Genomic DNA, 26,832 nt, shown 5'->3' with positions numbered 1-26,832 from the left:
TATGAAAATTAGGTCAACTTAAGAAGGTGGTCAGCTATGGAGGTTCTACTGTAATGTAAGAGAGAGTCATCTAGCTACAGAGAGGGTTACTGTGAGTAGAATCAACAATTTATTTACAAAAACAGCTAACAAAATTTCATATAATAAAGAATTGAAATGCGCATTTTAATATTTAAAAACTATAAAAATATTTTAACAGAGACTTGAATACCTAAGTCCCAATAGTCTCTTCAAACTAGCATCAAACTAAGCTCATTATACCCACACTATTAAAATTTGAATCACTTTAAACTTAGTGCTATGACATGAAAAAACCCCAAACCCACATGTACCATATACCTTGGAAACATGCAATGTTCAACTTTAAGAAAAGAAATAATGCAAGGGGGCGGTGCCTGTGGCTCAAAGGAGTAAGGCTCCGGCCCCATATGCCGGAGGTGGTGGGTTCAAACCCAGCCCGGGCCAAAAACTGCAAAATAAATAAATAATGCAAGGAAGAATGTCATCTGATTACAGACAGGGAGACTGTGACAGGGATTCTCTAGATGAGAAGGAAAGGAAGGGAGAGAGTGATGAAAAGTTTACAAAGCAGATGTTATTACAAACTAAAGAAATTGGTGTTATTTAGCCATAAGAAAGACTCTAATGAGTAAATGTAGCTGAACAGAAGTTGCTTATAGATTGTTTCCACTGGAAGAAAGGTGTAACTGATAGGCCATGAACTACACCCAGAATTATTTAAATCAGAGAATAGAAAACAGAACAAACTATAAAGTAACACTTCTCAAACGGGGTCCTGTGTAGCCTGGGAACCAGTTAGAACTGCACATTTGTGATCTCCACCCAGACCTACAGATCTGTTTTAACAAGTCCTCACGGTGATTCTGTTGCAAACTCAAGTTTCTTAAACACTGCTCTAAAAGATTTTTGCTGGGAAAGGTGTACTTGAAATACTCATCAGAGAAACATGGGTCCTTAGTTCTTCCTCACAAACGTACTAATCTGAATAGCAATCTGACTAACCAATTCTCTCCAAACCCAAACTGGCACCATGTGTGCACCCTTCATCGGAAGTGTTGCTTGCTCCACGCCATCAGACCTCCTAGGCACCCAGCCTGCCTGTCGCCTCGTCCATGTGCATGACGCAAGAACAAATGAACAGCTCAGACTTGGGAGTCACGGGCACTGGCCCTGTGTACTTAGACAGCACACTGTGCAGCCAAGACTATCAGCTAAAGATTTTAGGAAAGGGAAAAGTACTTAAGAAATGGGAGAAAAAAATGTCAACAAGATAAAGTAGTGACACAAGTCAGGGAAGTGGGTCAGAAAACAATCAGTGTAAACATGAGAATAGAAGAACAAAGAGAGATAAGTTTAGGTAGAATCAGAGCTGGGCTGAACTAGAAGAAAGAGAAAGAAAAGGGGTTGGGAGGTATGGAAAACTTCTCTACTAGACTTGCTGGAAAGAGTGAGTCAGTGCAGGTAAAATACAACCATGGTTGGCAAGTGGTGAACACTATGTATGGGCTAGTTATGACCATGACTTCAGTAAAGAAAAACGTGGTGGAAAGGTAAGAGGTAAGAAGCCACGCTAGCTAACCATGTTCCAGGAGTAATATAGGAGCAGCCCTTTCTGAAGTTTGGTGATCCAATGATGACCTCTTATAACCTTTCACAATTAAAGGTTATTACATGGCTGGTATGTTACAGACCTATACACACACACACACACTCACACACACTTACCTATTGTGCGTATATATAATTAACTAGAAAATACCTGTGGTATGTATCACTTTTTTTTTGTTTTGTTGTTTTGCAAATTGAATAAGTATTTTTATTGGCATGACTGGGCCATTTACTTTAAAAAGCAGTCTTCAAGTAACATGAAAAATAATTTTGAAAGTATTTGTAGAGTAGTATTGCTACTAAGTTCTTTTAAATTTTTGTTTTAAAATGTAGCCATACTTTACATGTGTCAAAAACTCATAAAAATAAAAAAAAAATCCTCTCTTTGAGCTGACCTAACACACTGAAACACAATGGGGTGCCTTCTTAATTACTTCCGTCAATGTGTTGAATTTGGTTTCAGTATTCATTAGAGATCAGACATCCAGGAGAATTTCCTTTTAATTCTGTCTAAATTACTATTGATGAATTACATGGGAAAATAAAGTATACCAATTATAAATAGTCTCTTGAAAGTATTAAATAAAAATTACAAGAAAGAAAAATGTATCAGCATAGAATCTAGCAAAAGAAACAGTAAATGATCAGACTAATTCTCAAAACACAAAAGTGAAATTCAACTGTCCACTGACCAGTGTTGGTAATGATTAGCCCCATCTGGGTTTGTTCAAAGTGACTGGAAACGTATTTACTCCTTCCTTCTTAGTGAAGTGACTAGATGCTTCCCCCCCCAAAAAAGAATATGATTTTCTCTGATTTTACTTTTCCAGAAAGTTAAAAATCTTAAATTTAAATGTATTGTAGCTTTCATGATTTCATCATGATTGCGTACACACAGGAAATGAGTCATTCAAAGACATTAAAAACGATGCTTTCCTTTTGTTCTCTGGTACTTATAGAAAACATTAAGACCAGATTACCCTATCGTCAGTTCATAAGGAAGAATGACAAATTTCAGCCTTGTGCGTGAAGGGTAAGGAGGCTGGGTGGTTATGATATTGCTAACTAGGAGGTGAGCCATGTGGTGGCCACACTCTTCTCCAGTGTAAGAAATCAACACATTTCCTAGGATTTGTTTTTTTCAAGCATGGATCCAAGATTATCCAAAAATGGGTTTTCTATTTTTAATTATTACAGTCTGAAATAATGTTCAAATTCAACAGCCTGAGCTGTTGGAGCTAGTTAGGGTAGCTAATGAAAGCAAGTTGTTAATGAGTAGAATCATCAAGGTAATTGGTTTTTCAGTCCTTAGTACAATTGGCTCTAATCCCAGGAAATCCTACAAAGGCATTTTACAAATAAAAAGGGGGGCAGGATGAACTAGTAGAAACTTATCAGCATCCTTATAAAAAAATGAATATTTCACATCTGCATAAATATTTAAGATAAAGAGTAGGTGGGCTTGAGTGACACAGGCTTGAAGACTCCATGATTGTACTAAGTTATACAACCATCTCCTGGGGAAACCTAAAAGTGGGTGTACATCTGTAACTCTGAGAACTACTAACACACACAAGATTTAATATTCATCTAATGCTATTACGTTCTTAAAGAAAATATGCTTTATTCAAGTACTGAATATTCACTCAAATAGAAACTGAAGAGCATTATAATATATACGGTTTGCTTCTTTTAGGGAGGGAAAAATGGCTTCTCTCCTCCCTCCTATGCTCTTCTGCTGGGCTAAACTTTATACAGACATAATATAGATTAACAGGAGAAAAACTATATTTAATTACTTATGTACACATGGGAGCCCCACAAAATATGAGACCTGAGGAAGGGTCAGATGTCTGAAGCTTACATAGCACCCTGAGATACAGACCGAAGAGGGGCTGGGGCTCCCAGGATGGGGACAATTTGAGAGGGTGAGAGAAGGAAGTGTATCGAGAATAAAGGTTTTCTTGTTAGGCAGATAGAAGTCTCTTCATTAATAAAAATTATCTCAGAGCGTCCTGAGTATCCTGATACAGATCCTTTTACTAATAGAGATTTCTTTTATAAATGTAACTTTATTCTACAAAAGGGCAGCTCTTCCAAGGTACTCCTGTGTCTGTAGTTCTTAGAATAATCAGCTCCAAATATGCCAAAGAAGCACATTCTGGTCTTCTACAGTAATATTTTGGGGGTGTATCCTGAGCCCCAACAGCTTTTTCCCAATAAAATACCTCCACTATGATGCAAATTAATTAGTGGCAGAGCAGAAGTTTATTATAAAAGGCAGAACACTAAAAAAGAGAAATAAAATTAGAGATGTGGACAGTGTAACTTTTCTAAAATTTTTTAAATTCCATAACAATTCACAAAGGATATGTACATGTAACAATTGAATCAATCTTTACACCCATACAAAAATATAATTTAACATGTAAACCTTTAGATCTTAATCTAAGCCTAATTACCCCAAAATAAAATGTTCTAAGTATTCCCCCAATAGCTCTAACTTCCATTCTCAAACACTAATTGTAATACCATGCAAAGAAAATGGGTTCCCAATTATCCAGTTTAATAATTCAAATTTTTTTGTTTGAGACAGAGCCTCAAGCTGTTGCCCTGGGTAGAGGGCTGTGGCATCACAGCTCACAGCAACCTCCAACTCCTGGGCTTAAGCGATTCTCTTGCCACCACCTCCCAAGTAGCTGGGACCACAGGAGCCTGCCACAATGCCCGGCTATTTTTTGGTTGTAGCCGTCATTGTTGTTTGGCAGGCCTGGGCTGGATTCGAACCCGCCAGCTCAGGTGTATGTGGCTGGCACCTTAGCCATTTGAGCCACAGGCGCAGAGCCAAATTCAAAGTATTTTTAAATGCCTCCAAATAAAACTCTCTCAAAAAAGAAGTAGGTACATTCAATTTCTCTGATTAAAGGTATTTTCTTACTAATAAACATATTCTTTCCCCTACTGAATACTAGCTTACAAATTGAAGCTAAAAATCTATGAAAAAGTGATCCTGATCTGAGGGCCACAAATGTTTATTAAGCATTTACTATGTGCTTGGTGCCCAGTGAGGAAGAATGTAAGGACAGCATAAAGAACAAAACACACTCCCTGGCTTTCACCATGCGGATGCAACTTTAATAAAAGATAGAGAAACCCACTTGCAGAAGCAAGGCAGAGGTGCTTAAAGAGAAAAATGTGGAGACAGATTGTTTCTGGCTGGGAGAATTAAAGATACTTGATAAAGGACGGATCATTTGAGCTAGGATAGTAGGAAGATATGAATATTTTGTTGTGAAAAAACTAGTGGGAAAGAAGGGAAATTTGAAAGAAATAGTGAGATTAGAGGCATGGAAATGAGAAAGCACAAATTATATTTTGGAGGTAGTAAAGCCTAAGCTTGTTAGTGTAACAACGAGGACTTCTGCTCTGGCCAAGGCTCAGGTGTTCCTGTCTTCCCACTGGAAAATTACCTCTTTGTGTTCCTTTAGTGTAGACTGCCTTTTCTTTCATTCCGTCCTCCTCCCTGGGCTACCTCCCCACCTCCATCTCAGCAAATTGGCTCAGGTAAGTCTTTCCCACTTTGGCATCCATCTGCTCCCAGCCCATTTTCTCTCTCTCTCTCTCTCTCTCTCTCTCTCTCTCTCGCACACACACACACAGCGGGGCTGCGGATCCTCTGTGCTCCCTAGTACCAGGGTGCTCCTCATCACCCTGTAATGAAATAATTACCTCTTCATTATCCCTCTCCCTCCCTGAGGTTTCTTTGCTGTTTTCCCAGTTTTACCACAGTGCCTGATACCTAGTAGGTAATAAATATACACTGTGCATTGAATGAACGGCCCAAATAACCTAGGTTCACTGAAGTGTAGGTCATATGTTAAAAGAATAAACCAGGAAATACAGATCAAAGAATATGACTGAGGGCATGAATGCTATTTTTGGCAGTTATTATCATTATTTGCCTGATCTTTCTGGCTCAATCCCCTTTGGAGTATATTATATAATTATAGTTCCTGGCCCTCTTATAATGGGATGAGGTCACATGACTAGTTCAGACCACTAAGTTCTGAGCAGAAGTGACACATGCTACTTCATGGTCAAAGCATTCAACTGTCAGTGCAAGATACTCCAGAGCTCTTCTTCTCTCTGGCAAGACTCCATCAGTTTGCGTACTCGAGCCAGAGATTTGTGAGTTATTTCCTAACACAGCCTAACCTAGCTTTTCCAGGCTAGTGCACCCTTCTAACAAGAACTAGACATTGGAAAGTTTGTTAGGCAAGTTGCTGAGAGTCATTAATTATTTCCTGGGGGTAGGGGAACAAGGTTATAATAGTTTAGCGGAGTTGAATTTCAGGAAGATTCATTTAAGTATTCTTTTTAATGTGGAAACAGCAGATGCTAAACTCAGGGAGAGCGATTAGGATGGTATTACAATAGCCTAATTCAATGTTTCCTAAACTACATGCTATGGAACTCTCTTTCTGGAGATGCTAATTTATGTTGCATCAGAAAAATGCTTCCATTGTAAAAATACATTTGAAAACCCCTATATTTTATTCCTTTTAAGAGATATTTGCAATAAATTTTAGATAATTAAAATGTTAAAGGGAGTACTCAGAAAAAGAACCTATTTACCTTTATCTGACCCAGTATCTACTTCCAAACCTTCTTTTGCTCCTTTTTTTCCTTCTTCTTCTTCTTTGCAAACCCTCAGTGAATCTCTAGTAGACAGGGAGAGAGCAGATTGGGATAAGTGAAAGCACGTATTAGCATGGTGTCAGGGGAAAATGAAATAAAAGTGAAATATTTAAAATCTTTAAGGCACACTTACTAGACTTGACTCACTGGATTAGGTGCCCAGGGGAAGGTCAGAGAAGATTGAGGTTTGCAATTTGGGTTACTAGGAAAATGGTGGTATCATTGACATTGATAGGAAAGAAAACAGAATGTGGTGGCTTTGGAAGAACAGAAGAGAGATTCACTCAAAAAATACTTGTTTAGTACCTACAGTTGTGCCAAGCACTGTGCTAGGCACTGGACCACAGGTATGAAAGCTATTTTCTAAAGGAACTTCAAGTCTTCACTCGCTTCTCCTTGTCATCTAATTAACATTTATAAAGCACAAAGCTAGATGTTAGAGTAAAAAAATAAATAATTCTTGCCTTTAGCAAGTTCTCAGGATGTCTCTCTCAGGAGAAAGTTATGTATAAAAAAACTCACCAAGCTTAAGGTGTGATAAAAGAAAGGTGCAAACACGTTTTGGGAGCCATTTTGTTGAATTTAGGGTGTGGCAGTATGCCATCTTGGTGGGATTATTTGTCAGACAGCCGGCAGCCTGGCCTAGAGTTCTAGAGAGGGCTCTGGTTAGCCATGTTTGTAGATTGAGAACATTCACTTAGTTGAGAAGGCTAAGGATGGTCAGTGGAGGGGGCCAACACCTGTATTCAGTGTATGGGATGAGAAAGAGATGAGGAAAAGGAAGCCCAAAGATGGAAGAATCAGGATCCTGGGCAGATGTGCAGAGGGAAAGACTAAAGTGGAGTGCAGGAGAATACAGGAACTCCCAGGGCATGGGCTCGGTCTTCTTGGCAACATTAAGAGGTAAACTGGGGTGGCGCCTGTGGCTCAGTGAGTAGGGCGCCAGCCCCATATGCCGAGGGTGGCGGGTTCAAACCCAGCCCCGGCCAAAACTGCAACCAAAAAATAGCCGGGCGTTGTGGCGGGCGCCTGTAGTCCCAGCTGCTCGGGAGGCTGAGGCAAGAGAATCGCGTAAGCCCAAGAGTTAAGAGGTTGCTGTGAGCCGTGTGACGCCACGGCACTCTACCCGAGGGCGGTACAGTGAGACTCTGTTTCTACAAAAAAAAAAATAAATAAAAAAAAAAAAAAAGAGGTAAACTGAAGCAAATGGTGGAGGAGTGATCTTTGATAGGGGATTTATCAAGGAGCTAATTATGCACAAAAGTCTAAGGAATCTGAAGAGTGAGAAAGAGTGAGTGTTTCTGGCAACTGGTCACGGAGGCAACCTTCAAGAGAGCAGAATTCGGAGGCTGACAACCATATGACAAGGGATTCAAGAGCCAATAGATGCTGAAGAAATAGAGGCAGTGACTACACTAAACCATTTACAGATGCTGAGCCCTCCACTGAAGACACAGTAGGGAACATTTATGTAAGGGGGCAAGGGCAGGTTATGAGGTTTTGTTTTTGCTTTTATTTGATGCTTGGTATTGGAATACTCAAGCACTTTTCTTTTTTTTTATTATTAAATCATAGCTATGTACATTATTGCAATCATGGGGCACCATACACTGGTTTTATAAACCATTTGACATATTTTTATCACACTGGTTAACATAGCCTTCCTGGCATTTTGTTAGTTATTGTGTTAAGACATTTATGTTCTACATTTAGTAAGTTTCACACGTACCCTTGTAAGATGCACCATAGGTGTAATCCCACCATTCACCGTCCCTTCACCCATCCTCTCCTTTGCCCTCCCCTCCCTCTCCCCCTTTCCCATATTCTTAGGTCATAACTGGGTTATAGCTTTCGTATAAAAGCCATAAATTAGTTTCATAAGAGCACTTTTCTAAGGGGAAGAAGGGACTGGAAATGCATTAAGAATGCCAGAGACGGGCCAGGTGCAGTGTCTCATGCCTGTAATCCTAGCACTCTGGGAGGGCAAGGCAGGTGCATCACCTGAGCTCAGGAGTTCAAGACCAGTCTGAGCAAAAGTGAGACCCCATCCCTACCAAAAATAGAAAAATTAGCTGGGCATTTTGGCAGGAACCATTAGTCCCAGCTACTTAGAAGTCTGAGGCAAGAGGAGCTCTTTAATCCAGGAATTTGAGGTTGCTGTGAGCTGGGCTAAAGACACTCTAACATGGGTAACAGAATAAGACTCTGTCTCAAAAGGAAAAAAAAAAATGTCAGAGACAGAGTTGGTGACGGAGCAGGGTAGGATGGAACCAAACCTTGGGTGGAGCTATTGTCATCTTTGAGAGAAAAAGATTTCTTCATCCGAGAGGAAAGGAAGGAACACAGGGAGGACACAGATGAATAGTAAGGGGCAGAGGGAATTAATTTGACTAAATTGTTTTGTTTTGTTTTGTTTTGTAGAGACAGAGTCTCACTTTATGGCCCTTGGTAAAGTGCCGTGGCCTCACACACCTCACAGCAACCTCCAACTCCTGGGCTTAAGTGATTCTCCTGCCTCAGCCTCCCGAGTAGCTGGGACTACAGGCGCCCGCCACAATGCCCGGCTATTTTTTGGTTGCACTTTGTCCGGGGCCGGGTTTGAACCCGCCACCCTCAGTATATGGGACCGGCGCCTTGCTGACTGAGCCACAGGCGCCGCCCTAATTTGACTAAATTGTTGTTGACTGATACAAAAAACCTAAGGAAATAAGGGTATGAAATTACCGGGAATAGCAGATAATCTTGAGTGAATTTGAGAAGAGAAGAAAATGATTGGAACTGTTACTAGTGGGAAAGCAACTGGAAGTTGACTGGTGGTCACTACAAGTATTGCCAATCATGGCATTCTGGGAGAATTCCGGGCAGGACAGTTCTTGGAATTGTGCAGGATTTTCATCTTGAGCGTGTAGGAAGTTTAACATCATGGGCTCCTGTCCACTCAGTGCCAGTATTGCTCCCCAGAAATCGTACAAAGCACCCCCAGTAATTTCCAAACGCTTGATTGAGAATCCCTTTGCAGATATTAGACAGCTTGACAATCCACCAGAATCAAATCGTACTTGTACATGGCCTTCTCCTAAAACTGGGCAACTTATGATCAGAGACCAGTAGTTTTAAAAGCTTTGATAAAGAGACAGTAAAAGAAACATTCCCAAATATTTCCCCTATTGAGAATATTTGCGTCATGCCCAGTCTACTCGCACAGGTCTGTTTCCAGTGAGAACAACTTCTAAGCACACACAGTAGTTTAGAGTCAAATACAGTTGCACAGAATAACTATTGTTGATTCAGAGACAGTTTTATAGGCAATGTATATCTAAACCTTGATCCAAAATCTCGTTTTGCAAGCCTGGCTCTTTGCCTAGGATATGTGGGGGAGGGATACATGGTAGGGTTGGAGTGGAGTGGAGCTAGGGTAAAAAATACCATGAAGGAGGCTAAAAGGAAATCTGAGGACTTGGCCTCGGAGAGTCCCAGCTGAGGTCTCAGGACAGAGCACTAGTATCCAACACAAACATAGGCTACTTACCTGCCTTAACAAACACACTCCTAGGAAATGTGGACACAGTAACAGAGTTGCCTACGGAAGACTTGTACCTGCTCATACAGAAAAGGTCTAAGGTAAATACAGCCTCTTACTGAAACAGCTCATAGGGACTGATACTTGGCACTGTCTCAGAGCTGGACCTCAGCTTCTGCTCATCCGGCTTTCTTACATCGGTTAAGAAAGTCTCAGAGCGGCACCTGTGGCTCAGTGAGTAGGGCGCCGGCCCCATATACCGAGGGTGGCGGGTTCAAACTCAGCCCCGGCTGAACTGCAACCAAAAAATAGCCAGGCGTTGTGGCGGGCGACTATAGTCCCAGCTGCTCAGGAGGCTAAGGCAGGAGAATCATTGAAGCCCAAGAGCTAGAGGTTGCTGTTGGAACTACAGGTGCCCACCACAATGCCTGGCTGTTTTTTTGTTGTAGTTGTCATTATTGTTTAGCAGGCCTGGTCAGGGTTCAAACCTGCCAGTCCTGGTATATGTGGCCAGTGCCCTAACTGCTGAGCTACAGGCACTGAGCCTAAAGGACATATTTTTTATTTTATTTTCTTAAGGTTTACCATGGCATTTTCTTAGTTATTGTGTTAAAACATTTACTAAGTTTCACATATACCCTTGTAAAATGCACTGCAGTTGTAATCCCACCAATCACCCTCCCTCTGCCCACCACCCCCATCCCTCCCCTCCTTTTCCCCCTTCCCCCAATTCTTAGATTATACCTGGGTTATAGCTTTCATGTGAAAGCCATAAATTAGTTTCATAGTAGGGCTGACCACATTGGATACTTTTTCTTCCATTCTTGAGATACTTTACTAAGAAGAGTATGTTCCAGCTCCATTCATGTAAACATGAAAGAGGTAAAGTCTCCATCTTTCTTTAAGGCTGCTTAATATTCCATGGTGTTCATACACCACAATTTATTAATTCATTCGTGAATCGATGGGCACTTGGGCTTTTCCCATGACTTAGCAATTATGAATTGGGCTGCAATAAACATATTGCGTACAAATATCTTTGTTATGATGTGATTTTTGGTCTTCTGGGTATATACCTAGTAGAGGAATTATAGGATTATATGGCAGATCTATTTTTAGATCTCTACGTGTTCTCCAAACATCTTTCCAAAAGGAATGTATTAATTTGCATTCCCATCAGCAGAGTAGAAGTATTCCCTTTTCTCCACATCCATGCCAACATTTCTGGTCTTGAAATTTTGTGATATGGGCTAATCTTACTGGAGTTAGATGATATCTCAAAGTAGTTTTGATTTGCATTTCTCTGATTAGAGATGATAAGCATTTTTTTCATATGTCTGTAGGCCGTGCGCCTGTCTTCTTCAGAGAAGTTTCTCTTCAAGTCCCTTGCCCAGCCTGCGATGGGATCACTTGTTCTTTTCTTGCTTATATGTTTGAGTTCTCTGTGGATTCTGGTTATTAAACCGTTGTCGGAGATATAACCTGCAAATATCTTCTCCCATTCTGAGGGCTGTTTGCTTACTTTACTTACTGTGTTCTCGGCTGTGCATAAGCATTTTAGTTTGATCAGGTCCCAGTAATGTATTTTTGAAGCTGCTTCAATTGCCCGGGGGGCGGGAGGGCAGGGAGGCGGTCCTCCTCATAAAATACTCCCCCAGACCGATTTATTCAAGGATTTTCCCCACACTCTATTCTAGTATTTTTATAGTTTCATGTCTTAAGTTTAAATCTTTAATCTAGTGAGAATCTCTCTTAGTTAATGGTGAAAGGTGTGGGTTCAGTTTCAGTCTTCTACAGGTTGCCAGCCAGTTCACCCAGCACCATTTGTTAAATAGGGAATCTTTTTCCCACTGAATAGTTTTAATTGGCTTGTCAAAGATCAAATAACAGTAAGTAGCTGGATTCATCTCTTGGTTCTCTATTCTGTTCCAGACATCTACTTCTTTGTTTTTGTGCCAGTACCATGCTGTTTTGATCACTATCGATTTATAGTATAGTCTGAGGTTTGGTAGTGTGATTCCACCTGCTTTGTTTTTATTTCTGTGTAATGTCTTGGCTCTTCGAGGTTTTTTTTTTTTTTTTTTTTTATTGTTGGGGATTCATTGAGGGTACAATAAGCCAGGTTACACTGATTGCAATTGTTAGGTAAAGTCCCTCTTGCAATCATGTCTTGCCCCCATAAAGTGTGACACACACCAAGGCCCCACCCACCTCCCTCTTTCCCTCTTTCTGTTCCCCCCCATAACCATAATTGTCATTAATTGTCCTCATATCAAAATTGAGTACATAGGATTCATGCTTCTCCATTCTTGTGATGCTTTACTAACAATAATGTCTTCCACGTCCATCCAGGTTAATACGAAGTATGTAAAGTCTCCATTTTTTTTAATGGCTGAATAGTATTCCATGGTATACATATACCACAGCTTGTTAATCCATTCCTGGGGTGGTGGGCATTTAGGCTGTTTCCACATTTTGGCGATTGTAAATTGAGCTGCAATAAACAGTCTAGTACAAGTGTCCTTATGATAAAAGGATTTCTTTCCTTCTGGGTAGATGCCCAGTAATGGGATTGCAGGATCAAATGGGAGGTCTAGGTTGAGTGCTTTGAGGTTTCTCCATACTTCCTTCCAGAAAGGTTGTACTAGTTTGCAGTCCCACCAGCAGTGTAAAAGTGTTCCCTTCTCTCCACATCCACGCTAGCATCTGCAGTTTTGAGATTTTGTGATGTGGGCCATTCTCACTGGGGTTAGATGATATCTCAGGGTTGTTTTGATTTGCATTTCTCTAATATATAGAGATGATGAACATTTTTTCATGTGTTTGTTAGCCATTCGTCTGTCGTCTTTAGAGAAAGTTCTATTCATGTCTCTTGCCCATTGATATAAGGGATTGTTGGCTTTTTTCATGTGGATTAATTTGAGTTCTCTATAGATCCTAGTTATCAAGCTTTTGTCTGATTGAAAATATGCAAATATCCTTTCCCATTGTGTAGGTTGTCTCTTTGCTTTGGTTATTGTCTCCTTAGCTGTACAGAAGCTTTTCAGTTTAATGAAGTCCCATTTGTTTATTTTTGTTGTTGTTGCAGTTGCCATGGCAGTCTTCTTCATGAAGTCTTTCCCCAGGCCAATATCTTCCAGTGTTTTTCCTATGCTTTCTTGGACTCCAGTGACGCAATCGGTTAGCGCGCGGTACTTATACAGCTATTCCAGGTTTTTTCTGATTCCATATAAAATGAAGTATTATTTTTTCAAGATCTTTAAAGTATGACAGTGGAGTTTTAATAGGAATTGCATTAAAATTGTATGTTGCTTTGGGTAGTATGGAAATTTTAACAATGTCGATTCTTCCCAGCCATGAGCATAGTATGTTTTTCCATTTGTTAACATTTTCAGCTATTTCTTTTCTTAGAGTTTCATAGTTCTCTTTATAGAGATCTTTCATGTCCTTTGTTAGATAAACTCCCAAGTATTTCATCTTCCTTGGCACTACTGTGAATGGAATAGAGTCATTAACTGTTTTTTCAGCTTGACTATTGTTGGTATATATAAAGGCTACCAATTTATGAATGTTGATATTGTAACCTGAGACACTGCTGTATTCCTTGATCACTTCTAAGAGTTTTGTAGTAGAATCCCTGGTGTTTTCCAGATATACTATCATATCATCTGCGAAGAGCAAAAGTTTGATCTCTTCTGATCCTATATGGATACCCTTGATCGCCTTTTCTTCCCTAATTGCAGTGGCTAAAACTTCCATTACAATGTTAAAGAGCAGTGGAGACAATGGGCAGCCTTGTCTGGTTCCTGATCTGAGTGGAAATGATTTCAATTTAACTCTATTCAGTATGATATTGGCTGTGGGTTTGCTGTAGATGGTCTCTATCAGTTTAAGAAAAGTCCCTTCTAGACCAATTTTCTTAAGTGTTCTGATCATGAAGGGATGCTGGATATTATCAAAAGCTTTTTCTGCATCGATTGAGAGAATCATATGGTCTTTGTTTTTTAATTTGTTTATGTGCTGAATTACATTTATAGATTTACGGATATTGAACCAGCCTTGAGACCCTGGGATAAAACCAACTTGGTCATGGTGTGTAATTTGTTTGATGTGTTGCTGGATTCTGTTTGTTAATCTTGTTGAATATTTTTGCATCTATATTCATTAGTGATATTGGTCTATAATTTTCTTTTCTTATTGGGTCTTTTCCTGGTTTGGGGATCAGGGTGATTTTGCTTCATAGAACGTGTTGGGTAGTCTTCCTTCTTTTTCTACCTTTGGAACAGGTTGAGTAGTATAGGTACTAATTCCTCTTTAAAGGTTTGGTAGAATTCTGACGTGAAACCATCGGGTCCCAGGCTTTTCTTTTTAGGGAGGTTTTGTATAGTTGATGCTATTTCTGAACTCGATATGGGCCTGTTCAGTATTTCCACTTGATTCTGGCTAAGTCTTGGAAGGTGACGTGCTTCCAAGTATCGGTCAATTTCCTTCAGATTTTCATATTTCTGAGAATAAAGTTTCTTGTAATATTCATTAAGGATTTTTTGGATTTCTGATGAGTCTGTTGTTATTTCGTCTTTTTCGTTTCTAATTGATGAGATTAGAGATTTTACTCCTTTTCCCCTGATTAGGTTAGCCAATGGTTTATCTAGTTTATTGACCTTTTAAAAAAACCAACTTTTTGATTTATTGATGTGTTGTATAATCCTTTTGTTTTCATTTCATTTAATTCTGCTCTAATTTTGATTATTTCTTTTCTTCTACTGGGTTTGGGGTTGGAATGTTCTTCCTTTTCCAGTTGCTTGAGATGTCCCATTAAGTTGTTATCTTCCTCACATTCCGTTCTCTTGAGGAAGCCTTGCAGTGCTATAAATTTCCCTCTTAGGACTGCCTTTGTGGTATCCCATAGGTTCTGATAATTTGTGTCTTCATTGTCGTTTTGTTCCAAAAATTTGGCAAATTCTTAATCTCATCTATGACCCAGCTATCATTCAGCATAAGGTTATTTAACTTCCATGTTTTTGAATGAATATGCAGATTCCTGTTGTTACTGAGTTCAAGTTTTATTCCATGGTGCTCTGAAAAGATGCAAGAAATAATTTCTATTCCTTTGAATTTACTGAGGTTAGACTTGTGACCTAAGATGTGATCGATTTAGGAGTATGTTCCGTGGGCTGATGAGAAGTATGTGTATTCAGTTTTGCTGGGATGAAATGTTCTGTAGATGTCTGCTAAATCCAAATGTTGGATGGTTAGGTTTAAATCTAAATTGTCTTTGCTCAGCTTCTTATTGGAGGATCTATCCAACACTGCCGGAGGAGTGTTGAAATCTCTGACTATTACGGAGCTGGAGGAAATCACGTTACTCATGTCTGTTAGAGTTTCTCTTATAAATTGAGGTGCATTCTGGTTGGGTGCATAGATATTAATAATTGAAATCTCATCATATTGAGTATTACCCTTGACAAATATAAAGTGACCATTCTTAGCCTTCCTTACTTTTGTTGGTTTAAAGCCTATTGTATCTGCAAATAGAATTGCAACACCTGTTTTTTTCTGATTACCATTTGCCTGAAATATGGATGACCATCCTTTCACCCTGAGTCTATATTTATCTTGTAAGGAAATATGTGACTCTTGTATGCCGCAAATATCTGGCCTGAGTTTTTGTATCCAGTCAGATAACCTGTGCCTCTTTAGAGGACAGTTTAAGCCATTCACATTAATGAAGAATATTGATAAGTCTGGTAAAATCTGGGGTATAGAGTTTTTCGAAAGTCCAGTGGACATTTTTAATCCTTTCGCCACTGTGGAAGTTGGAGTTCAATCAAAAGTTTCTGAGTGAGTTTACTTTTGTGGTAGAGGATTGGGCTGGTCATTATGCAGAATAGATATGAGAATATCCTAAAGAGCTGGTTTGGTTATGGCAAACATATGAATGTCATTAAAGTATTTAATTTCTCCATCATAAATGTAACCCAGTTTAGCTGGATACAGGATCCAGGGTTGAAAGTTATATTGCTTTAGGAGATTAAAAGTCGATGACCACCCTCTTCTGTCTTGAAAAGTTTCAGCAGAGAGTTCTGCAGTCATTCTTATATTCTTCCCTTTGTAGGTAATGGATTTCTTACGTCTGGCTGCTTTCACAATTTTCTCCTTCATATTAACTTCAGTGAAGTTAATTATTATAAGCCTGGGGGATGTCTTATTTGGATTGAGTCATGCTGGGGTTTGGAAACTGTCTGCTATCTGAATTTCAGAATCTCTTGTCATGTCTAGAAAATTATCTTTCATAATTTCATGGAGAAGGGTCTCTGTGCCTTGCGAGGCCACTTTACCACGTTCAGGGATTCCAATGAGGCAGATATTAGCCTCCTTAAAATTGTCCCAGAGCTGTCTGAGAGAATGATCTGTTTTTGTTCTCGATTTCTCTTCCTCTTTGAGAGTTAGGAAGCATTCAAAGCTTTGTCTTCAATGTCAGAAATCCTTTCTTCTGTTTGCTCCACTCTGTTACTGAGGGATTCTACTGTATTTTTCAGATCTTTGAGGGCTGCAAATTCTTGCTTCAGTGCGTCAAAATCTTTAGTTGTTTTGTCTTTAAATTTGTTAAATTCTTGGGACAACTTTTGAATTTCTCCTCGAATTTCTAATTCTGACTTTTGAATTGCTCCTTGAATTTCTAATTCCAAATTTTCCTCCATTCTATTAATCTTGTTTGCAATCCAAATTCTGAATTTGATTTCTGATATCTCGGCCAGCTGTTTATGAATGGGATCTTCAGTTACATCTGCCATATCTTTTCTTGTGGGGAGTTGATTTATTCTGGTTATTCATGTTACCAGAGTTTTTCCGCTGATTTTGCCCCATGATTGTTTTACACTGTTTGATTTTTCCCCTGGACCTTTTTCGAGGACCCGTACAGTGCTATGGCCTGAGAAACTGAGGACATGTTTGGTGTGGTGGGGCTAAGTGGTTCTGTCTTGTTTTCAGCTGGTCTCTGTTCGACCCTAGTGAAACAGTTACTCTGGGTTGAATTCTCAGCTGTGGAGAAATACCAGAAATGAAGTCACCCCGCCCCCCACAGGCAACAATTGGAAAAGGAAAATCAAACCTTCCTACAATCACACACCCAAGGCACCACCTGAATAATCCTCGGGCGATTGGCTCAGTTCAAAAGGTCCAAATCTATTGTCTCAGTCAGCATCTGTCTCAGGTGGGAGAGTTTAAAAGGTCTCTGGCACCTGGATCACAGGGGTCTGGTGACTACTCAGATATGGCTTGCTCCTGTGCTCCGTGTAGTCAGGAGGACCCACCCAGCCAATAGATCAGTCTGGGAAGGTTGTTGCCTCCTTCCCCACCATGCACCTCTGTCACACCCAGTCACTGATAGCCCCGCTGGGTTGTGACCCAGTTGTCTGTAATGAACAGATACTCCAGGGGTTTGCACCTGCCTGAATCACAAGGAAAACTATTTCTGCTCAGCCAGGCTGCTGCGTTCTGCCTCTATCTAGCAGAGGGAGGCGAGGCCTGACAACCTCAGTCGCTTGATGGAAGCTGGGGGATGTTCACTCAGTTCTAGCCCCTCCCCTGATCGATGTTACTGACAGAACAGAACAGAACAACTTTGCGGGAATTTGTTTCTGTCCCTGCTAAATTCCTCTGCAGAAGAGAAGCTTTTTTGAGTTCCCAGAGCCTGCGCCTCAGGCCATCTTTGTTCCTGCAAGTTTGTATTCGGTTAGCAGACAGTTCTAGCCTCTTGTCTTCCTTTGTCTTTAGGCTGTCAATCCCCTGAGGACCGGGTGTGTCTTAGGCCCAGTAAAGCAGTCCTCTGTGTCAGCCCCCCCGGGAACTTCCTGGCTCTGCGCATGTGTTTCTAGTCCCTGCACTCCACCCAGGCCGGTACCGCCTCAGGCAAACCCTTTAATCACGGGGGCTGCGTTTCAGTCCCAGATCTGTTCTATGGTGGTTGCCACCTGAGTAGATGCCTGGCCTCCTCTGGTTGCCCAGGGAGACAGGAGGTGTGGCTTCGGAATATCTGGGATTGAGCCCTATTGTTGCCAAAAGATGGCTGTTGCTGTGTACCTCGGGGCACCACCGCTCCAGTGTGGTTCCCTCTCAGCCATCCTCTCCTCACTCCCGTGCCACAGAGTCAGCACTGACCAGCTGCAGTCTAGGCCCTGTCCATACCCCTTGAGAAATCACCCAAGAATCTGTACTCCTGGGGGACAGGCCTCCAGACCTCAGAGTGAGAGTGGAGGGGAGTACTGGGAGCTCAGAGTTGCAGGTAGAGAATATATACAGTTTTATACAGTTTTATGCCTGGCAGGAGAATACCGTGGCACCCTAGTAGGGGAGGTAGGTCCAGTTTTTAGAATGTCTCTCCCGTGGAGTGTAGTGGGAGGACCTTTGAACTCTGCTAGTTTGTTTGTGGGGCATTCCGAGCTGTTCTCATGGAGGAGGGGACTCCCATCTGCTTGGTGATGGATTTTGTACCTTTTGTTTGTATCCTTGGGGTCGTAGCTCGCCTTAGCGGGGTTGATGTGCGTTCTTCAACCTTCTCTCTTGGGGCAGCTCTAATCCACCAGGTTACTTGCTAAATTTCTGTCCTTTAACTCTCCTTCTGGACGGGAGTCTCTGTGGAAAGCTGGCTTCAGTCAGCCTTCTTGTCTCCACCCCATTTTTTATTTCTTATGTCAGTGAATAAGAAAATGGCTGAAGCATTGAACAACTTACTAAACCAATCAAGGACATGAATATTTAATTTAACTATTTGAATAAAATTGAAAACTTATTAAAATTTACCAAACTCAATTTTAGAGGTGTGAAAAGTGTTTCTTTTAAGGAAAAGCACAGTTGCAGAGTTGCCCTTGTTCTGTTTCTTGCACAAGTCAGACCTTCTGAGTGATATGTCAGTAAGCCACTTTCTGGATCTACCAATGGAATAAAATGAAAGAAATATGCAAAATAAATCAAAAAATGATCACATGGAATGTGTTTGTTCTAACACCGAAGTTATTTAGAGGAGCTTAGTGTGTCAAAATGAGATGATCTCTTTTTGGAGGAATCTTCTCTCAGCACACTAGGAAGAACACGTGTTTCTTTGCACCTTCAAGAACACTTAACCCTTATGAGGCATAAATCCATATATGTTTTGCTTAAGGAAAAAAAATCAACTTTTATGTAAAACAATAATAAAATGAGAGTAAGTGAAATGTCAGCTGAGATATTTGTACCATTCTGAATGAGTGGCCCCACATAATGGCTAGAAGGGAAAAGATCTGTAGGCTGTGGGCTGTATGCTGGTTTTGTGAGGATTTTTTTTTTTTTTTTTGCTTATCTGTGGTGTTGGATATTATGAAAACTATGCATGGAACTTTTTTTGCTTATCAGCTTTCATTAGTGCTTGTGTATTTAATGTGTGGCCCAAGACAACTCTTATTCTTCCAATGTGCAGCAGAGAGAAAAAAACGAAAAGATTGTACAACACTGATTCTGCACTATCAATTACAAATTGGGGAGCAGAACATTTCAGACTTTTTTATTCTAAATTCGTGTCTTATTTTCACAGGAGACCAGAAAATTTTTGGTAATCACTACATTCAATGCATGCCAGTTTAGCAAGATAAAGGTAAGGGATATGCAAAACCACTAAGACCTCCTCCTTTTAATTAGTAAAGAAACTATTCCAAACAAGTGGGAAAAATCACCCTCAATTATAAAATATCCTCAGAGCAAATTTTAAAATTAAAATTAGGCCAACAAGCAGATGGACAATTACTGTGTAATTCCTTTAACATATGGGCGGTTCTTCCTTTGCACAGTTCCAATACACATAGATTTTAGTTACTAAAATGTAATTGACTAACAGCTTGGGGCCTGCTTCTCAGTGGTTAGGGTGCTGGCCACATGCTCTGGGGCTGGTGGGTTGGAGCCCAGCCTGGGCCAGCTAAAACTACAATGACAACTGCAACAACAACAACAAAAAATAACCAGGCATTGTGGCAGGTGCCTGTAGTCCCAGCTACTTGGGAGGCTGAGGCAAGAGAATTACTTAAGCCCAAGAGTTTGAGGTTGCCGTGAGCTGTGGTGCCACAGGACTCTACCCAGGGCAACACAATGAGATTCTGTCTCAAAAAAAAAAAACAAAACATCGTTGACTAACATCAGTTCTCCAGCAACACAGTTCCAATTTAAGTTACAAGGATATGTTCACTGGGTACAACTGCATGATTATTTTTCAGTTCACACACAAACACAAACACACAGCAAAGTGTGTAGCTGCACTTCCTCCTGTCTCTCAGTGATAAACCCACATGATCTTTTATAAAAATGGATCACTGAAAGAAAGAATTGGGCAAGAAAGATAAAAAGTACACCAAAGAAATGATAACTTACAACACTGGAAGTAAAATTGAAATCAATTGTAAATGGATTTAGTGAAGAAAGAGCTGACAGTGGGAATGTTGGCACTGCCAGTGGTCGAGAGACTCAGTGAAGGCAAACTCATCCCCAGAAATGAGCACAGAGATTGTGACTAAAAGGATGAAGATGTCCCAGAGGAAGAGACAGGAGCCAAAACAAAAACCCCCAATACAAACAAACAAACAAAAAAAACACAAAAAGCCACAAGAACTGTACATTAAAGGGATTCTCAGAGATATTTTACAACATTAGTATAAAAAAATAAAATGTTGGAAGCTGATCCAAACACAGAAATATGACAAGTCAAACCAGATCTGTGGATTTACCCAGCTTTCCTGAAACTGAGTCTGAAACGCTAAGAGCATTCCAAAGCGTGCGCGTGTGGGCACTCACTCTCTCTCTCTAATTAAGTCATTCCATTTGGGACTATTTTCCAAGATGATGATTGCCTTTTCTATATTCTTCCCACCTTCAGTGGCATGTTAGGCCTCCCTCAGCTAGAAAAAGACCATTTCCCTGAATATATTTCCCCAAATCCAGCCTGAATTTTTATACTTCCACTTGTGTGGACCTCTCCTTGATTTACCTGACAATAACCTTTATGTTTAATTTGACCTAATGGAATTGTAGCTCATCATTTTTCTCCATGAATCTCAGTCTAGTCAGTATCTTTCATGAACTCAACCCCTGGCTGGCTCGTGTATGCCACACTCAGGCTCTCCCCATGCCCAGACCTCAGGTCAACTTTCTGCTGACGTGGCCTACACTCTTGCTGCGTCATCTTCGTGTCTACCAAAGATATAATGGAAGAAAGAGTAAGTACTGAGGAATGGTATGAATAACTGCTTTTGCAAAAAATACCAGGTAGGAAAAATAAGCATACCTTTTAGGACACCTGGTGAAGCCAGTGTCTCCAGGGTAAAGGTGAAATCTTCATGAAACATTTAAACATGTTTTCCATTAATGTGGGTAACAACCATAAACATGTTTTGTCTTGTTTTAAGCCAGGAAATGTGAACACAAGAAGATTTTACGAATAAGGAGGTCTGCATTTATACTAATAATATAGTTTAGTTGGAATGCTAATTGATGGATTCTTCACTCCCAAGTTAGTAGTTTTGTTTTTGAAGATTTTATGGAGCACACTGCTTTGTCATTCCACTTAGCATGAATGAAAGCATAACCTTCCCTTTCTGCTTCTGGGCAAGCACCCCTCTCTCAGGAGTTCCTGTCTCTGCTTGCTGAAGGTGAGGAGAGAATGGCAACGAACTCTGTCTGCTAGTCTGGGCCAGACTAACTTGAAGGAGTGCTAACAAGTGTGGCCCCGAGGCTGGCACCGGAATCAAAGACTCTTTGTCTCCTGTAGTGTGGTGACTGAGGGCTGCCTCATCCGGCCTGACTCACAGGAAAAGCATTTCCAGCTTCTTCCCTATGTCCTCCAGGAATTCAGTCAGGCCTGGGGCACACCTTCTCTCACCGTGCCAGGTCCTCACTTTCTGAGAGCTTTCTGGGCCATAAGCAATGTCAGCTTCACCTTTTTTTGTCAGGGTGTGGTGAACCTGACTCACCAGCTGTGTATCATCAGCTCAAATGGTGACAGAATGGGCAATAGCATGTCTTCTAAAGTGATTCACACGGCTGCATAGCTTGTATAGCCCTGTCTTTTCTTCTTCATTCTTAATATCTGGCACAGCCAGTGCTTACAACATCTAAGCTCTCAAAAAATGTTGTACTCCACGGTATACTTTTATTTATTTGCTGTTTTCCAAGATTGGCCCTTGCAATTAACTCACGATCTTCTTCAAGACCAGAGCAAGTGCTTTGAGAACTGCAACCATGCTGCACAGAGTAGGCAAGCAGACAATAGTTGGTTGGAATGACTTAAGCATTCATTTTACCGTTCTGTGTACACGCCAGGACTTTCGCTATCTCCAAGCTGTTCCACTTAATCAAATGCCATTCTCACTTTCCTCCAATCTTGGCCAGACTGCTTACAATACGATGCCTAATTTTTCTTGCTTAAGGTTAATAATGAAAACACAGCTGATTGAACTGTGTCACTATTATTTTAACATACAGAGTGCTTGCAGATTCTCCATGCTTATTGGCATTGCAAATTCTGGGCACCACTTAGATTTCTGGCACAATCAGTTTCACTCATTTTGCAAGGTGATGTGGCAAAATTGAAGGCAGTCATACTAAGTACTGTTACTAGATATTTAGCTATGGGCTAACATTCAGGATGTGCTCCTTTCAAATGTTAAGAAGCAGAAGCATTTAAATATTTGCTCTGAGTACCTTTCAAATATAGCCAGAGGAGACATTTGGTAGCTGTGAATAAATTATCATCTATTTCCCTAATTGTTTATGTTTCCACAGTAGCATGTGAGAAACAGATTACTGGTTGATGTGGTTTGTGTTTGTCCCCTCCACATCTTACTTTGAAATTCAACCCCCAGGGTTGGAAGTGGTGCTTGGTGGGAGGTGCTTGGGTCATGGGGGCGGATCCCTCAGGAAGGGCTTGGTGCTCTCCCCACAATACTGAGTGGTATTTTTGCTTCATCAGCTCAGGGGGAGCTGGTTGTTTGAAGGAGCCTGGTGCTTCCTCCTCCTGCCCTTGTTCCTGCTTCCCCCATGTGATCCACCTGCTCCCCCTTTGCCTCCCACCTTGATGGGAAGCTCCCTGGAGCCCTCACCAGTAGCAGATGCTGGTGCTGAGCTACTCATACAGCCTGCAGAACAGTGAGCCAAATAAAACTCTTTTTTTTATAAATTACCCAGCCTCGGTATTCCTTTGCAGCAACATGAAACAGACTAATACAGTGGTCCTGTCTTTTTATTAATGGGAGAAAAATCAAATGACCAACGTGAGTAGTAAATCACTCTTTAAACTTAGCTTTATACTCATTCCTATATTGGCAGCCCTAGAAAATCTTTATTAATTTGTTGTGGCCCAAATTTTCAATAAGTATATCCAAAATTTGCAAATATCTTTTATCAATGGTACTACCCACTTCTTTTCTATCATGGCCCATTTTTATCAATTTCTATGACCAAGAAGAATTAATTATCTCACACTTGAATGATATTCTAAATACCCAAAACTTAGTATCCATATTGCCAAGAATCAAGTGTCCATGAATCCCACCAATGAATTCATCAGGGTAAATAATTGTATTTTGCTGTTGTATTCTTTCAAATTCTAAGCAATTGGCATTTGACAGCACAAATTTATTCAGGAAGATCAGAGTTCAGGCACATTATAAGGGCAAGCCCCAAAACTTCTACACAGGTTATATCTTCAATGGCTTTTTAACAAAGATAAAATAACTCTAGGAACCTAATTTTTGATAAGACTGTGAGTCTCACACAATTCTAATTGGAGTTAAAGAAGAAAATAGAAAGGAAAAGAAATTATTCAGAGAAACAGTGGTTTGCAATCCTTCAGAATGAATGAAAGAACAAATTCTCTGATACAAGAAGCCCCATTAATCCCAAAGAAGGTAAATAAAAGGAAGTGCATACCCAGACACAACATGGTCCAACCGCAAAATAATGAAGACAAAAAGAAGCCTTTAAAGCAGTCAGAAAGAGAAGAGAGTACCATAGAAAGATGGCCAAACCGAAAGCTGATACTTCAGCATCCATAGTAGAATAATCAAAATGTTGCCACTTTTATCCTGCAGCTATTCCTGGTAAAATCATCTTTCAAACACAAGGGAGAAGTAAACACATTTTTCAAAGATTTTATTTTGTAGAGAAGTTTTAAGTTCACATTAAAATTGAACAGAAAGTACACAGTATTCCCATTTACCCCTTGGCCCTCACATGTACATCCTTCCTCATCAACGCCTGGCATTAGAGCTGTGAATTTGTTACAACTAATGAAGCTACACTGACCCATCATTATCACTCAGAGTCCATATTTTACACTAGGTTTTCTCTTGATGTTGTATAGTTTATGGGTTTGAACAAATAGGTAATGACACATACCCACTATTATAGTTTCACACAGAATCCTTTGTGCTCCACCAATTCAATCCTCCCCCCGCCCCAACCCCTGACAACCACTGATATTTTTACTGTCACCATTGTTTTGCCTTTTCCAGAATGTCATGTAGTTAGATCACTATTTTTACATTGGTTTCTTTCATCAGCAATTTGCACTGAAAATAACTGTGTCTTTGTGTATGTTTTTGTGTGGACGTATGTTTTCATCTCCTCCAGGCAAACCAAGGAGTGCAATTACTGGATAATGTGTTAAGAGTGGGTTGTTTTAGAAGAAACTACCAACTGTCTTCTAGCAATGAAGGGGAGTTCCTGTTGCTCCATGTCCTCACTAGCATTTGATATTGTCAGTGTTCTGGATTTGGGCCATTCTAATATGTATGTGATGGTATCTGAATGTTGTTTTGATTTCCATTTTCCATTGACATTGTGGGCATATGTCATTGTTACCTGATGACATATGATGTGAAGCATCTTGCCATCTGTATATCTTCCTTGGTGAGGCATCCCTTAGTTCTTTGGCTCATTTCTTAATTGGGTTGTTCATTTTCTTTTGTTGAGTTTTAAGTTTTCTTTGTATAATTTGGATAACAGTCTTTCCTCAAATATATATTTCACAAATATTCACCTCTACACCAGTCTGTGGCTTGTCTTCTTGTTCTCTTGACATTATCTTTTTCAGGGTAGAAGTTTAACTGTAATGAAATCCAAATTATTAATTGTGCCTTTAGTATCTAAAAAGTCACCACCATCCAAGGTAATCTAGGTTTTCTCTTATGCTATCTTCCAGGAGTTTATAGTTTTGCATTTTACACTTATGTCTATGATTCATTTTGAGTTAATTTTTGTAAGATTGTTTTAGATTCATTTCTTTCTTTCTTTCTTTTTTGTTTTCATATGGATATTCAGTTGCTCTAGCACCATTTGTTGAGAAGACTTTTTCCATGAAATTGTCTTAGCCTCTTTGTCAAAGATTAGTTTACTACATTCATGTGGGCTTATTTCTAGGCTCTCTATTATGTTACATTGATCTATTAGTCTTCTGCTGGAGTGTGGAGTTACCAACCTGATTTTGTGAGGACCTTTCTTGTAGAATGCACAGATTCTGTTTTTCCCTTTTTTTTTTTTTTAACTAATTAACTTTGGTTAGTATTTGTGTACTTCACGTATTGCCCAAGTAACTCTTTATTTTAATATTTATAAGCATTTATTTGCCTAATGACAGATTATCAAAATATACAAGTAAAAAATTATATAATTGAACAGAGAAATACATTTCTACAATAATTGAGAGTTCAATATCTCACATTCAGTAATGGATAAGTGAGAAAATAAAGGACTTAAATAATACAGTAAACCAACTAGATCTGACAGACATATACAGACCACACTCCCAAACAACAACACCAAACACATTCTTCTCAGTTCCCCTGGGACATTTTCCAGGATAGACCCTATGTTAGGCCATAAATTAAGTCCTAATTGATTTTATATTATTATTGTTATTAGGTTCTTGAATCAAGTTACACTTATCCTACCAATTTGTGGCACAGGAAAAAAAAAAAAAAGCTTGGAGGGTTGCCCTAACAACCGGCAGTGGAGTTCGTTTGTTATAGCCTCCAACTTTAAGAAGGGTAACATGACATCAAGTGCCCAGTGAAAAAGGATGAGTCTTAAGCCTGAGCTTACTGAAGAGCAGAAACAGGAAATCCAGGAAGCTTTTGATCTCTTTGATGCTGATGGAACTGGGACAATAGATGTTAAGGAACCTAAGGTGGCAAAGAGGGCCCTGGGCCTTGAACCCAAGAAAGAAGAAATCAAGAAGATGATAAGTGAAAATTGATAAGGAAGGGACAGGGAAAATGAATTTTAGTGATTTTTTGACTGTAATGACTCAGAAAATGTCTGAGAAAGATACCAAAGAAGAAATCCTGAAGGCTTTCAAGCTCTTTGATGATGATGAAACTGGGACAATATCATTCAAAAACCTGAAACACATGGCCAAGGAGTTGGGCGAGAACCTGACTGATGAGGAGCTACAGGAAATGATTGATGAAGCTGACCAAGATGGAGACAGTGAAGTCAATGAGCAGGAGTTCCTGCGCATCATGAAGAAGACCAGCCTGTACTGAGACTGGCATCTTCTACTGCAAGCACATGCAGCAACAGCAGTGCCTGCCATTATGTGAGATTTGGCTTTTGAGAACCCAAACTATTTTTCCCTCACTGACCTCCCTGTATAAGTCTAGTAGTGACCTTGAATCTATTTTAGACTTTTTTGGGAAGTGTTCTTTGATATTACAGTTTCTTGTAAAATGACATGCTGGTTAATTTTCAAACATAAAACAAGAGCACATTAGAGTGAAGGGGTCCTAGGCTTTGAGCACCTGCCATTTTGCCTTGTATTGTTTCACCCTTGCGATGCCTTCCCATCTATATGGAAACACAGAATGACTTCTCAGACAAGCACATATTTATTGTACCTGTGTCACCACAAGCAGTGGTCATTCTTCAGTAGTTCCAGTTTTTAGTTGACACCTGAATGTAGTTTTCTC

At 40.1% G+C, this 26,832-nt stretch overlaps 1 pseudogene; it reads left to right on the top strand.

Moving 5' to 3' along the window:
• The first annotated feature begins 1,539 nt into the window (after nt 1-1,539).
• LOC128590518 (centrin-2-like) lies at nt 1,540-26,493 on the top strand (annotated as a pseudogene).
• Nucleotides 26,494-26,832: the final 339 nt, after the last annotated feature.

Source organism: Nycticebus coucang, chromosome 1, assembly GCF_027406575.1.
Source record: "Nycticebus coucang isolate mNycCou1 chromosome 1, mNycCou1.pri, whole genome shotgun sequence".
NCBI classification, from domain to species: domain Eukaryota; kingdom Metazoa; phylum Chordata; class Mammalia; order Primates; family Lorisidae; genus Nycticebus; species Nycticebus coucang.
This window is presented reverse-complemented; position numbering and strand designations above follow the sequence as displayed.